The sequence below is a fragment of the Ascaphus truei genome, chromosome 3 (assembly GCF_040206685.1).
Source record: "Ascaphus truei isolate aAscTru1 chromosome 3, aAscTru1.hap1, whole genome shotgun sequence".
Taxonomy (NCBI): domain Eukaryota; kingdom Metazoa; phylum Chordata; class Amphibia; order Anura; family Ascaphidae; genus Ascaphus; species Ascaphus truei.
In genome coordinates this window covers 332950802-332965967 of record NC_134485.1, presented here as the reverse complement: position 1 = coordinate 332965967, position 15166 = coordinate 332950802, and positions in this window count along the sequence as shown.

Below are 15166 nucleotides of genomic sequence, written 5' to 3'. Positions count from 1 at the left end.
GCACCCCAAAAACCTGTTTTCCTTTTCTTGTAATGTTAATCGCATTTCCCCAGTCTATGTCTGGATAATAAAATTCCCCCATTATGCAAATATGACCCAGTTTTGATGCCTTCTCGAATTGCAAAAGAATTTTAGCTTCCTCAACATCACAGATATTTGGTGGTTTATAGCATATCCCTACAAACATTTTCTTTATACTTTTATCTCCACTGCTAATTTCTATCCACAAGGTCTCTACATTTTTCATCATTCCCTTCATAAACATCATCCCTAATAATAGGTTTTAGATCCGGTTTAATATATAAACATACTCCACCTTCCCTTCTATGTGTTCGATCCTTCCATAAAAAGGGAAAAACCTTCTAAATTAACTGTCCAGTCATGAGTTCCATCCCACCATGTTTCAGTAATGCCTATGACATCATACTGCTCCCTTACAGCTATTAATTCAAGTTCCCCCATTTTATCTGTCAAGCTTCTTGCATTAGCAAGCATGCATTTAAGTTTTTTTTCAGCCTGTGCTATTATCTTATCTGTTCCTTCCTTTCTGCGCCCACTTGGTCTTTAGAAGTTTTCTAGTATTATCTGTATTTATTATGGGTGTCTCACAGCTTGTCAAACTCGCACTTGTCCCCATTCTACCTCCATACCCCCTTGTATCCTCCAATATTCCCTTTAGTTCAGTATCTGTTTCATTCCGCTCCCCCCTCCATCCTAGTTTAAAATCTCCTCCAACCTTTTTGTTCAGGCTTTTCTGGGCTCCGGACAGTTCTTATAGAAGTGGTCCTTTTGGCCACAATTGTAGCAGACTGCGTCACTGGGGTCTGCCTCGGCCCTGTAGGTAGGGGATACCCTCCCAGACATTCTGGACTTGGCGGTATGTGCCTTGATAGGAGGATCGTCTTTGGCTCCTTCAGCCTCCTTGGACTTTTCCTTGCAGGGAGTATTCCCTTCGAGACTCCTTTGAGGGAGTCACAGATCTGTCTCGTCTAGACAAGTCACAAGTTCGCTGAGGGTTCTGAAGCTGGAGAATGACCTCCTGATCTTGGATTCGGCCCATGAGGTCCTCGTAGCTAGAAGGATTCTCTTTATGTATGTATGTCTTTATTTACATAGCGCCATTAATGTACATAGCGCTTCACACATGACAATCATATAATTAACAAATGAAAGAAAGAGAAACAATAGGGGAGCAAAGGACAATAGGAATTTCAAGACTGTGAGGTAGACAATCAAGACTAAGCATGAGCAAATCAGTGATAAATAGAGTGCACAATTCTGCACCTAATGGGAGGTAAAGATGATGGGATAGGGCAATAATCAATATGCACATTACTTACATGGCCATGTGTAAGCACAGATGAATTGAAAGGTATCTTTATGGCATCCTTCACAGTCTGCACGGCTGTGTGTAGGGTCAATCAGTGGAACCGGTTATATCAGATGACGTGATGTCAGCAGCACCTCTCTCCCATGTAGTTAATAACTGCAAATAACAGATCATGGGAATTAGTGCTTCAGACATAAAAGTAACACTGTGGAAGAGGAGTCCCTTCCCCAAAGAGCTTACAATCTAATTGGTAGGGAGAACGTACAGAGACAGTAGGAGGGCATTCTAGTAAGTGCGTCTGCAGGGGGCCAAGCTTTATGTATCGTGTATAGTATTAGCCACGGTGCTACTCATATGCTTCTTTAAGCAAGTGTGTTTTGAGGTGGGTCTTAAAGGTGGATAGAGAGGGCGCTAGTCGGGTATTGAGGGGAAGGGCATTCAGAGGTGTGGGGCAGTCGGTGAGAAAGGTTTAAGGCGGGATACAAAGGGGGTAGAGAGAAGACATCCTTGAGCAGAACGCAAAAGTCAGGATCGTGCAAAGCGAGAAATTAGGGATGAGATGTAAGGAGCAGCAGAAGAGGGTAAAGCTTAAAAAGTGAGGAGGAGAATTGATTGCGAGATGCGGGACTTGATAGGAAGCCAGGAGAGTGATTTGAGCAGGGGAGATGCTCAGACAGATTTAGGAAAGAGTAGAGTGATTCTGGCAGCAGCGTTTAGGACAGATTGTAGGGGATACTGGTGAGAGGCAGGAAGGCCAGACAGCAGGAGGTTACAGTAAAAGAGACGGGAGAAAATGAGGGCCTGAGTCAGAGTTTTAGCTGTCGAGTAACAGAAGAAAGGGCGTATCTTTGTAATATTGCGGAGGAAAAAGCGACAGGTTTTAGATACGTGTTGAATGTAAGGGGAGAATGTGAGAGAGGAGTCAAGTGTGACCCCTAGGCAGCGAGCTTGGGCTACAGAGTGAATACTGTAGAAAGGTTGCAGCAGATGCGGGCCACTAGGGGGTGGTTGAAAGATGCTCCCCGCAGGAATTGTTTGGTCCTTTAGTCGCCTAGTTCAGTCAGCCGGATAACCTTTTTGTGGATCAGTATCCACAGGGCTAGCTGCAACCGCTGGAGGCACTCAGACAAGTCCTCATTCTCCTTCTGTTTCAGGGCATGGAAATTGACCAAAAATGCAATTGGGCCATCCTTTTTGCCGTAAGTCTTGGTCAAGGCTCGTATCAGATCTTGAGCCTCCGCGTCAACGTGGCATTCACGATACAAGCGCACAATGTTATGGAGCGGCAAGCACTCCACAATTCGTTGCTTTTTTATCGCGTCTGAGTGCGTTCAACCTGGCAGTACTTGTTCCACGTGATCCCGCCATGCGTCAAACGTTTCTTCGCCCATGGTTGTGGGTTGCACCCCGGAGAAGGATTTTTGTCGGCGGTACTGGTGGCTGTGAGTGGACTGCGTTATGGCTTCTACCAGTTGGGGTAGCATAACTCCCAAGCCAGAGCCACCAATGGACAGGTGACTGTGGAAGGCTGGCTCTTGGCAAGGCATAGGCATAGGACTGCTCACATATCAGCTGGGGGTAGGTAACCGGTGTGGAGTTGCAGTTTGGCTGGAGGCCTCTACCAGGGCACTGGGAGTGAAAGTTACCCTTGGTATGGGTAAGTCTGCTCTGGTTGGCGTACTTGAGACCGGGGCTTTTGTCTTCCATTCCCCAGGGGGGTGGGAGGAAGTAGATGCTTCTGCTGGATAGGGTACCTCTGAGGAGAGTCCTGGGGTGGCCACGGCCATGGAAGTTGACAGCCCGGGGTATATTATTGGGTAAACCTTGGGCAGGACCTCGGATTGGTTTAGGGCCTGAGGAGCATCTTGGCCAGTATGACGGCACTCAATGATAAGTGGTGTCGTATTTGCGGCCGAGGATCCTGGTATCAGCCAGACCAGGAGAGTGTCTCGCGTGGTCGCGTACGGCAGTCATGGACATAATGGAGGGGACTCCTCCCACTGCGACCCCGGGGCGCGGAGGTGTCCGGAATTCTAAGGCCCAGTCGTGGACCTGTTGCTGGGAGGGCACGAACATGGTGTGTGATTTTGATTCTGCTAATTTAGCTGCTGATTCTGGCACCCCAAGTCAGAATCTCAGAGCCTCCAAATATAGCGCAGTTTCCCACCCTCCCTATGGGAGTTATGGTGACTACTGAGTGTGTGTGGTGCATTACCTGTGGCTCCCAGGAGGCCTGAACCTCTGCTGCTGGGAGCCTGGGGTGTACCTGATCCATCTGGTGACAGCGCCTCCACCTGTGCAGGATCCTATGTTGGATAACTCCGTCACAGGACCCAATGCAAGAATACACACACTGGTATAGATAGCCGTTTACTGCATGCAGATAATAATAGGAATAACAATGTAACACCCCCACCAAATAGGCCACGCACGGCCGTAACCCCACATTGCCCTCCAACACAGTGTGCACACCCTGATGGGATATTCCCCCAAAGATCTGAGGTGCCCCTGGAACCCAACCACACTGGTGTCCACAAGAGCCAACCCAGCCAATGTGTGTGAGAGCGCTGCCCACAACTAAAATGTTATTGTTGGTGCACTTGGTGATTTGATACCTGCCAGGTGCTCCAGCAACCGGTAGCGCTGACTGAAGGCAAGGGGCTGTCCGGTCCCACACCGTCGTTGTCAGCAATGAGTCAGCCTTCATGTGGGGTGGTATCCAGCTGGAGGGTCCCACCGTAACAGTCTCTGTATACCTTGGTGGTCTGGTCCCAGACCACAGGACACAATTGCTGCGTGGCATCCTTCTGTGTCCCTGACACTATGACTGCTAAATGGGGCAGTGTCCTTGTCTAAGGGCCTATCCCTGTAGCAGCCACAAACTTTACAGGGGAGTCCGGGCCTAGCTGGGGGTCTCTGGCCTAGTGCAGGGGCCAGAGACACCCTGCACACACACCCTATCCTCTCCGTGTCCCAGCTCCGACTAGCGTGGTCTCCTCAGCATGCCAAATGTATCAATCTCGTGAGTAGGTGTAACGATGCGCGGAACACGCCCCCTGCGGCGTGTCCCTTCCTTACCTGTTTACTTCTGATCGCCGCCCTCTAGCTGCGAGTCAAGATCCTGTGTCTTTAAGGATTCTGAAGCAAGCAACGCCATCTTGCTTTCTGGCAAACCCTGCCCTCTTCCTCCTGACAGGAAGTAAGCCTCTCTTTGACTTTCTCTTTGCATTTAGTCTTTTGCTACCAGCCCTGGTGCCTGCTGGTACTTATCGCATACTGTTCCTTCCTGGACCTCCTTGGGACCTTTACTTATCTCCTGTGGATTCCGGAGGACTGGGAAAGTCACTCATACTACTAAGGTTAGTTTACCGTCGGGTAATGTAGGTACCTGCTTAGTAGGGTTCACCTTGATGTGGTAGCAGGCTTATAATTCCTTGGCCAATGGATTAGACTAAGAACCCTTATGTTATGTTTAGTTTCGCTGCACCTTGCTGTTCTGTCACTATGCCTTTAAGAAGTCTGGACGTTCTCCAAGAAGCAATCCTTCTCTGGATGTTACCTTGTGCTCTGGACTCCATGCCCATGTTCCATGTTCCTGGTTTCTGTTTCCAGACTCCCGTGCTGAAGCGTTGGCTTCCCGCAACCCCCGCTTTGGTGCCTGAGAACGCGCGCACTCCCGCTCTGCTGACAGAGCATGCGCGCACATGCAGCTGGATCACTCGTGTCTCTGAGTAGGCACCGCACCTCCGGACGCGTCGCGCATTCTCATGCGCGCGGCGCGGTCACGTGACTACGTGCACCGATCCCCAGCTGCGCGGCAACTTACTCCCTTCGTATCCCCTGTGGCCTCCCCACTTCGCTAACGGGTCCTTCCCCTTTTCCCTGCGCTAGTGAGGAGAGCACAAGCATGACAGTAGGGGATCCTCGCAGCCCTATTGGCTTAGCTTAGCCACCTGTCCAGCAACCGCTAAGCATTCTGGGAGTTGTAGTCCCCTGCGGATCTATTCCCCTAATGGCCACCGGACTTCGGATGCCACTGCGCATGTGCCGGATCTTGCACATATGCAATTGTATCCAAGATGGAGACGCCCTATGTAATCGGGCCACCACGGAGCCTGCAGTGCACCGGAGTGCTCCCTACAGTGCCCTATCTCTCTACCTCCCGCTGATTGTGCGCGCGCCCTGAAAGCTGCACCCGTGCCAGCCGCAACCTCCCAGCCATGTCGGAAGTAGGTGGGACGGCCAAGGGGAGGCCAGAGGGGTAGTTTAGCCAAGATCTGGGGTTAGAAGAGCGAGAATGGCAGAGAGAAAGAGGGGTATTCAGATCAATAGCGGGGAATAGAGCAGAGTTGTAGTTCATGCCCAGGATGTCAGAGCCTGTAGCAGACAGAGAGAATTGAGGGAGGAACGCAAAGTGGAGTCAAGAACCTGTAAATGAATGGAATGCAAGTCATTGCAGAAACAAGCACCAGATGGAAGTGAAGAAGAGGAGTACTGAGAGAGAGTAAATGAGATGAGCTGAAAGGGTGAAATGAAAAAATCAGAGAGAAAGTTTTGTGTGTGAAAAATAGGCCATCCTTATGGATGATAGCTGCAGCCCATTGGTGAACACCAAAAGAAGAAGTTAGAGAGAGAAAGCGTGAAGCCCAAGGGAGAAAGGGCCCATCAATGTGGTAGTTGAAGTCCCCAAGAAGAATAGAATTGGAGTCAGAGGAGAGAAAGGAGACCCAGGATTCAAAGTCAGAGAGAAAGAAATATGATGTTGAGGTAGGTGGGAGATAGATGGCCACCACCTGGAGACTGAGAGGAGAAAAAAAGATGGACAAAGCCTGTAAGCCTCAAAAAAGGAAAAGAAATGGAGGAATAGTAAGGTTTTAATAACAGCATATTGAGGAGAGGATGTGCCTCATGCCTTTTCCCCTGCCATCAGGACGCGGAGTGTGGGGGAAAGAAAGACCACCTTAGTAACTCAGCGATCACTTTCATTTTATTGCAGCTTAATTTAACGTCAGGATCACATGCACATGAGTATGCATCACCTAATTACATATGCAAGAGTGTTACATTTAACATCAGTATGGAAAATGTATGCAAATGAAGAATTGATTGCAAAGAACCTATTCACATGCTACTAAATATTCTCATATACCTGACGTTATAGGGAAACTGACAAAAAAACAAATATCACCTATGTTTATCGCCTACCCTATGCTGGCTTTAGGCAGATCTTACCTATGTGTTTAATGGCCACTATAGACATAAGCAAGATGATACTTTTGCACATACTGTATGGATGTTATGCTTTATATGTTTTATTTGTAGGGAATTTGTGGTGTATGTTTATGTTTTATGTTAGGCATATGTCAGGCTTCAAAGGGGTTAATTTTTTTTATTGTCATATGGCATTGTTACCCATGGTTGAAAAGTGTAATATTTCCAACCAAATTCCTCCACTCCCCCTCCCCTTCTCCCCCCCTCCCCTTCTCCCCTTATCCCCCCCCTCCCCCTCCCCTTCTCCCCCCCTCCCCTTCTCCCCCCCCTCCCCTTCTCCCCCCCCTCCCCCACCCCTTCTCCCCCCCTCCCCCTCCCCTTCCCCCCCCTCCCCCTCCCCTTCTCCCCCCCTTCTCCTCCCCTCCTCCCCCCTTCCCCCCTCCCTTCCTCCCCCTCTTTCCCCCTCCCTTCCTCCTCCCTTCCCCCTCCCCCTCCCCTCCTCCCCCTTTCCCCCCCTCCCCCACTGCCCCCTCCCACTTTCCCCCCTCCCCCACTCCCCCAACTGCTTTTCGCACACAATTGCATTGCTAACACTGATTAATGCAGATTTCCGAGTTAACTCTTATTTGTATCACTAGCGTTAACTAATGCTGAGTTGTCTCATTTTTAGTGTATGCAAAAAGGATTAAATATTGTAACAGACTTGCAAATATTTAATTCGTAGTAAATACCTTAGAATTGCAACAAAAAAAATCCCAATATTTTATAATGCTAATTTTCTTTTGTTTTCAACTTTGTATTTTTATATATAATGCTTGTTTTTAATGCAGCAATATTGATCTTTAGTATAATCTATGTTGGAAAGTCAGTTAATGCAGTGGAAAACTCCATTAAGTGGATGGGTGCATTTGCATTTTTTTTTAAATGGAAGGGGTGCTTATTATAATCAGGAGTTGAGAAATATGTACTTCAGCCAGTGTTATGTGTTGTAAGATGCACTTTGTCTATCTGCTCTACAACCTGCCATGCACAGCGCGCATGGACAGGAAGCCTGATCCAATTTGGGGTAGGGGAGAGCTAGAAGGCAATCAGATTTATTAACCACTTATCTCATCACAATGCCAGTGACCTTCCAATAGATGTAACCTAGTAGGCACCAAGCCCAAACTAGAGAACTCGAATCCCTGTTCTGGCACTGTTGGTAAATGATACACATGGAACTTTTAAAGATTAAGCAAATACACAAACAGGACAGAAAGGTGGAATGAGCAGAAGAGACAGAATTTTCCAAATAAGAAATGCAATCATTAGGTTATTCATCCCTTTTTTCTTTTTGTTACATTGCTGGGTATTGAACAGACATGACAACTCAAGTTTGTGCACCTTTGTACATGAGTTCCATACTATATGTCGCTGTAGCGTGATTGACTAAATTACTTGACTATAGATGCCTCTATAGGGTTGCCAGGTAGCTTGTCCAAAAATACTGGACACAATGGTGAATGGTGCGACGTGGGCGAGAACCATTGGTGGGGAAGAATGTTATTTATAAAGGACCTGACTGTTACGTAATTTCTTCTAAATTTCACTCCAAGTATTCACCAATTTGCACCAATTTATATTCTTTTTTTGTAAAAAATCTGGGGAGGGAACGCCCTTCTGAGGATTTTTTTTAGGAAATAGAGTATGAAATAGTGCAAATTGGTGCATGCTTGGAGTGAAATTTAGAACAAATGACATAATGATCAGATCATTTATAAATAACTGACCTGCAGCGATACTGTACATGGCGAGCAATACTAATCTTAATGCTCCTCCCACAAATTCCAAGATTATTGCACCCCTACTCATCCTCTCACCCTCCCACCCCCCTCATCCTCTCACTCCCTCCTCTCATCCTACCCTCATTCTCTCTCACCCACTCCCTTCATCCTCTCTCATCCCCCCTCCCTTCATCCTCTCATCCCCCCTCCCTTCATCCTCTCACCCCCCCTCACTTCATCCGCTCTCAACCCCCTCCCTTCATCCTCTCTCACCCCCTCTCCCTTCATCCTCTTTCACGCCCTCACTTCTTCCTCTCTCATCCCCCCTCCTTTCATCCTCTCACCCCCCATTCCTTCATCCTTTCACCCCCCCTCCCTTCATACTCTCTCATCCCCTTCCTTCATACTCTCGCCCCCCTTCATCCTCTATTAACCCCTTCCCTTCATCCTCTCTCAAACCCCCTTCCTTCATCCTCTTTCACCCCCCCAACCTTCATCCTCTCACCCCTCCCTTCATCCTCTCTCACCCTCCATTCATTCATCCTCTCTCACCCACTCCCTTCATCCTCTCTCCCCCATCCCTTCATCCTTTCACCCCCCCTCCCTGTCATTATCACCCCCACAGGACTGCCAGAGAAAAAACACACACACATACACACACACACACAAAACAAATACACACCAGGACAAAACAGAACACAGATACCTAGGACACAGGCAGGACATGGGACACAGTCTCACCTCTCTGTTCCATGCTTTTCCTCCACTCTTTGGCCCCACCCCCAGACTCCTTCCATCTCCATCCTGAATGGCTGCATTCCACAGCAGCAGCCAATCAGGATGTAGGAATCTGTCCACCCCCTAGCAGCAGCAGTTCTGCTCTATCCCTTCTAAAGGGTAACCCCGCGATTGGTTACTAAGTCTGGAGAGGTAAGGCCGGACACATACATGTCCGGTGTTATCTCTCATTTTTTACCGGACATTTAGCAACCAAATACTGGGTTGTCCGGCTCAATACCGTACACCTGGCAACCCTATGCCTCTTGTCATGAGAATATATAGTTAGAATGTAGTTTGACAAGAGGTGGACTGGGGACTGCATCTTCTGCAAACTCTTCTACACAAGGCAACAAATTGTGAGCTTATGTGACCACACTATGATCCCATGCTTATTAGCCTGCACTTTTGACCCCCCAGTACAACTTATTTACTGCAGCCTCTCCCAACAGACTGCACCCAACTGCTCGCCCCCAACCCTCATCCTCCCAACCAACTCCCTCTGCAAACCCTGAATAGGCCTTAGCATTGCATTGCAGTGTAGCCCTCTTTCCTGCTGATCTAGATGCTGCATGTACCTGCTGGCTCAGCGAGATCTGAGCCTCCGCTAGCTGGGAGCCTGGGGTAATATTAGAGTCTTGGCAGCGCCTCCACTTACCCAGGATCCCAAATAAGTGAGATTCCCCTAGGTAAGAATAACAATAACACACTTCCACTTGATAACCGTTTACTAATACGTAATGGCAGAACCTTATCTTATACCTGTTAATGATAATACACGTATAATAACATATATGAATGGCTGACATGCAACAACATATATCTGTGGCTCGGCCACTCTCCTATAGAGTACAGTGGCGACCGCCTTTAGTCTAAATCGGCTAGATCCGCGAATTTCAGATTATCCCGGTTATGTGCGGTTTTGTGTAGTTTTCGCCCAGAGTGAACTGCGTTATTTTCGCGCTTGTGATATTAGCATTTTATTTTCGCTGTCTGCAATACTGCAATGACGTGTAAAAACTCATGGGGGCGTTTGCGAGGTGTTGTCATGGAAGTCTAATACCTTCACGGTTCAACCTACGTCAGTACACAGTCTGTGTATGCGCGCAGTAATTGTAAATTTGCATATTTAAAGTATACATGCATTTGCAGTGCTGTGCTGCTGTACGGTATGTCTCATTTGAAAATTGTTGAAATGCAGAGGCGTGTACAGTACTGTAACAGTGTCACATTTCAGCATATACAGCGCTCTCCCCTCGCTCAGGATAATTAACTGCACTGCAGGGTATTTCAACTTCTTATCTTCTGTGCAATGCAGTACATCTCTCCCACACCATTCCTTTGAACGTGTGTCTGGTTTCAATCACATTCCTGCTTGACAGCAGGAATTTACTGTGCATGCGCCTGTAACTTCGCCCACCACTGCTTGCTTGCCTGAGTGAGTGACCAAAAAAAAAATTAAAAATTAAAAAAAAATTTTTATTGTAATTTTTTTATTTTTATTTTCTCCACAAGCCTGCAAAAACCATCTTACTGTATTACGATATTCAATCTGTGCTGTACAGTAGCTTTTGACTGCGACCCTGTGCGTTTGACTGCACATGGTTGATTTGAGTGCTTTTTACGTACTGTATTTGGGGGTGTATTATTATGATGAACTGCCTTTTGAAATGAAATTATGTCTTTAGCTTTGAACTTCATGCGCCTGTCTTTAATTTTTGGAATCTTGCCATAGTGTTTTGAATCCGTCCATAGCCGAGCTGGAAAGCCTCACTGCGCCTGCGTGTAATCCTTGTTCAGATGGACGCTTAGCTACTTACTGCGCATGAGTCACCCAACCCCCCCCTCTCCACAGAGTCATTTGACAGACACCTGCACAGAGTCATTCATTTTCTGAAGTTAGTCATTGTGTTTTTAATCTGTCCCTAGCCGAGCGTCAGTGTAGAGGAAGTTCCAGGGGAGCGTCGTCGTATGCACATAAAAAGAAAAAAACAGTGGATAGTGTAATATTGTAAAAAACAATAAAAGGTGAAAGTGAATAACGAATTCCTACTCACAAAAGTAGCAGGAATATAGGCATGTGAGTGAATAATACTCTGTGATGCAGCTCGTTCCGGAGGTTTGGTATATGGGTCAGCACATCTTGGAAAAATAGAAAACAGCCATAGTGTAGATGGAAATAAACTTTATCTAATAAGTAAGTCAATTGGAGGCTTACGGCTTTAGAAGGAAATACAGCATTGGGGATGTTATCTCAGATGCAGCATAGGTCGTCTCGTCTGCTTCTACCCGCTGGCGGCGTCCGCGAACGTCACTTCCGGATCGTGACGTCACTTCCTGCCGGAGCTAAGGATCGTGAGAGTTCCCTTGCTTCTTTCCCTCCTCTACCAAGATTGCGGCGGAAGCCCGACTCGACGCGTTTCGACGTGATGACGTCTTCTTCAGGAGTGGCTTATGGGTACTGACAGCTCGGTATATATACCTACTACCTTGCTGTGATAGGTGCCTTACTTATTGACGGCGCGATTGTGAATAACGTTATCCTATCCATACAATAAACAGACTAATACATGTGCACACTATAAGTTAAGACAATAGCAATAAAATAGCAAATAGGTCACAATAAGTAAACTAATAAATATATGCACACTATAAGATAATATCAATAAAATAGCTTATAGGTCACATAGTCTAATGTTAAAAATCTTATTCTAAAATCAACAAACTAATGTATATACACACTGTTGATTAATACAATGATAATAAAATAACTAATTGTATACCAATTAAAAAGTATAAAAACGTGTTGATGCTGCCCCCAAACAGCATGAACACTCCAGGGTCTAATGCATATTACAAATCCAATATAGCAAATTCGACGATTGATGCACTCTGGTGGTGATAAGATGAGAAAGAAACATATTAAGAGATGAACATAATAAAGTACAATAAATATAATAAAATTTATAATAATAAAACAGCTAAAAACCAATTTACAAAAATGCTTTAAAATCAAATTCAGCATTCAAACCATTAGGAACCAATGTTTTTAATGTGTAAATCCAAAAGGATTCCCTTTTAGTTAATTCCAATTCTCTGTCACCCCCTCTCCAATGGGGGTGGACCTGTTCAATTGCACTGAATTTAAAACCTGTAAGGTCACAATTATGTTTTTTAATGAAATGCTCAGATAAAAGATGTGTTAAAACATTGCGTCTGATATTACCAATATGTTCAAGAATTCTAATGTTTATTTGTCTTTTTGTTTTCCCAACATATTGTAACCCACAAGGGCATTCTATGAGGTAGATGATATGATTACTCCTACATGTAATGTGTTTCTTAATAGAAAACTTATTTTTAGTGTTATTGGAAACAAACTCATATTTATCTGTAGCCCTATATCTGCAAGCTTTGCACGTGGTGCAACCAAAAAAAACATTTATTGTTGGTAACCATCTATTACTAGAGAGATTTTTTGGGAGAGCACTTGGAGCAAGCTTGTCTTTGAGTGTCCTCGCTCTTTTGAAGATGATTACTGGTTTGTCGCCTCACTGCACCTGCTTGCACTCTAAGCCTCTTCGAGATGGGAGCTAGCTGCTTACTGTGCATGAGTCACCCAACCCCCCCACCCCTCTCCACAGAGTCGTTAATTTTCTGAATCTTGCCATTGTGTTCTTAATCCGTCCATAGCCGAGCTTCAAAGCCTCACTGCGCCTGCTTGTGATCCTCTTTCAGATGGGAGCTATTTAGCCGCTTAGCTGCTTAGCTGCTTACTGCGCATGAGTCACCCAACCCCCACCTCTCCACAGAGTCGTTAATTTTCTGAATCTTGCCATTGTGTTCTTAATCTGTCCATAGCCGAGCTACAGTACAAAGCCTCACTGCGCCTGCGTGTAATTCTCTTTGAGACGGGAGCTTTGAGGCTTTGTTTAAGGCAACGTTTTTTGGAAAATCCCTTCTCAAATTTGATTTGCACAGAGCATCACCTTGATATTATAATAATATTAATAGCATGTTTTTGTATAGCGCTGTTAGTTACAGTATACGTAGCGCTTTGCAGAGACATTTTGCAGGCACAGGTCCCTCCCTGTCCGGTGGAGCTCACAATCTACTGTATGTTTTTGGTGCCTGAGGCACAGGGAGATAAAGTGACTGGCTTTTTATGTATTTGGGGGTATATTGATCAAATTATTATGATGAACTGCCTTTTGAAATTACTGTACTCTACTCTACAGTTTGTAATTTCTTTGAACTGCAGCACAACTAATCCTTCATCCCTCCCCCACGCACACACAAACTGTTTTCGACAGACACCTCCACAGAGTCATTCATTTTCTGAAGTTAGTCATTGTGTTTTTAATCCGTCCCTAGCCGAGCGTCAATCGCCTCACTGCGCCTGCATGTACTCTAAGTCTCTTTGAGATGGGAGCTAGCTGCTTACTGCGCATGAGTCACCCAACCCCCTCCCATCTCCACAGACTAATTCGACAGACACCTCCACAGAGTCATTCATTTTCTGAAGTTAGTCATTATGTTTTTAATCCGTCCCTAGCCGAGCGTCAATCGCCTCACTGCTCCTGCGTGTACTCTAAGCCTCTTTGAGATGGGAGCTAGCTGATTACTGCACATGACTCACCCAACCCCCCAAACCCTTTGAGGCTCTGTTTATGGTAACGCTTTGGAAAATCCCATCTCGAATTTGAAATGTAAATCTGATGTGCACAGCATTGTGAGAATTGAGAGTAAAAAAACCATTAACTGATTCATGTTGTTTTGTCATTCATTCTTGTACTGTAGGGGTGGGGGGGAGGGGGTGTGGTTGTTGTCAATGATTATGATCATCAGGAATGTGAATAAATATTTATTTTATTTCAGCAGGAACAAAAAAATACAAATATAAAAATAATCATGAATAATACATAATGCAGTCTTTATTAAGTTCTTCTGGCAGATTGAAATTGGATAAACATTTACAAAACATTTGTAAAACATGGAGAAACATGAATTATGCACATTTATAAGAATATTATTTAATAATATATATACTGTAATGTATAATATATATATATATATATATATATATATATATACTGTATATTTATATATATACAGTATACATAGTAATATTTTTTTTCCGCCTTTATCTTGTTCCTCATTCCGTGTACAGTACAGTAGTTCATTGAGAGAGGAGAGGTTTTGTGTACATCAATACTGCTGTTTATATACTGTACATTTTACTGTACAAAACAGATTAGACTGGACACAAAACCCACCTCCCCCCAGGCCACCCTTTTTTCCTGAAACAACAAAAAAATTAAAAATGAGTGCAGTTACAGTGTGCGTACTGTATTATGGCATTGTGTGATGTGTAGTACTACTGTAGATGGCTGGTGCTGCTTTCTCTGGAAAGAAAAAAATTGAGCAGTTAGTAGGCAGTTACTGTAGTACTGTCAAACTAGTCTATACTGGAACTACTGTATACTCTGACTACTGTTAAATACTGTGTACTGTAACCTGATGGCTGGTGCTGCTCTCTGTAAAGAAAAAACTGTAACTGCTGTATACTCTGACTATTGGGAAAGAAAAAATCTGTGCCATACTTACCTGCATCATACTGTACTTACAATACTACAGCACAGTACTACTTTCCTGATGCTTGCCCATTACGCGCGATCACAATGGGCAACACAGTGACAATATGGTCTATATATTTATTGCAGCGTTCCACGGTGAGTACATCGTTCCAAAAACTCATTATGCCTTTCAACAATTCGTCCTTTTTGGAGGGTTTCGCCACTTTCCGGATATGGTCCTTCAGCTGATGCCAGACCATTTCAATCAGATTGAAGTCTGGCGATCTGTCATTGGAAAAAAAGGACAATTAGTTTAAGAGATCCAGTACACAGTAAAAACCGTGGGGGAAAAAATGAGACACGGTCTACTGCACTTACTCCGCTGGCGTCTTCACCCAGTTGATACCGCGCTCAAGGATATGCGCTGTTGAAGCGGTGTGCTTCGGATCGTTGTCCTGGTAGAAGCGGTGACCATTGGGGAACTCGCGTGTGATATATTGCACTATCTC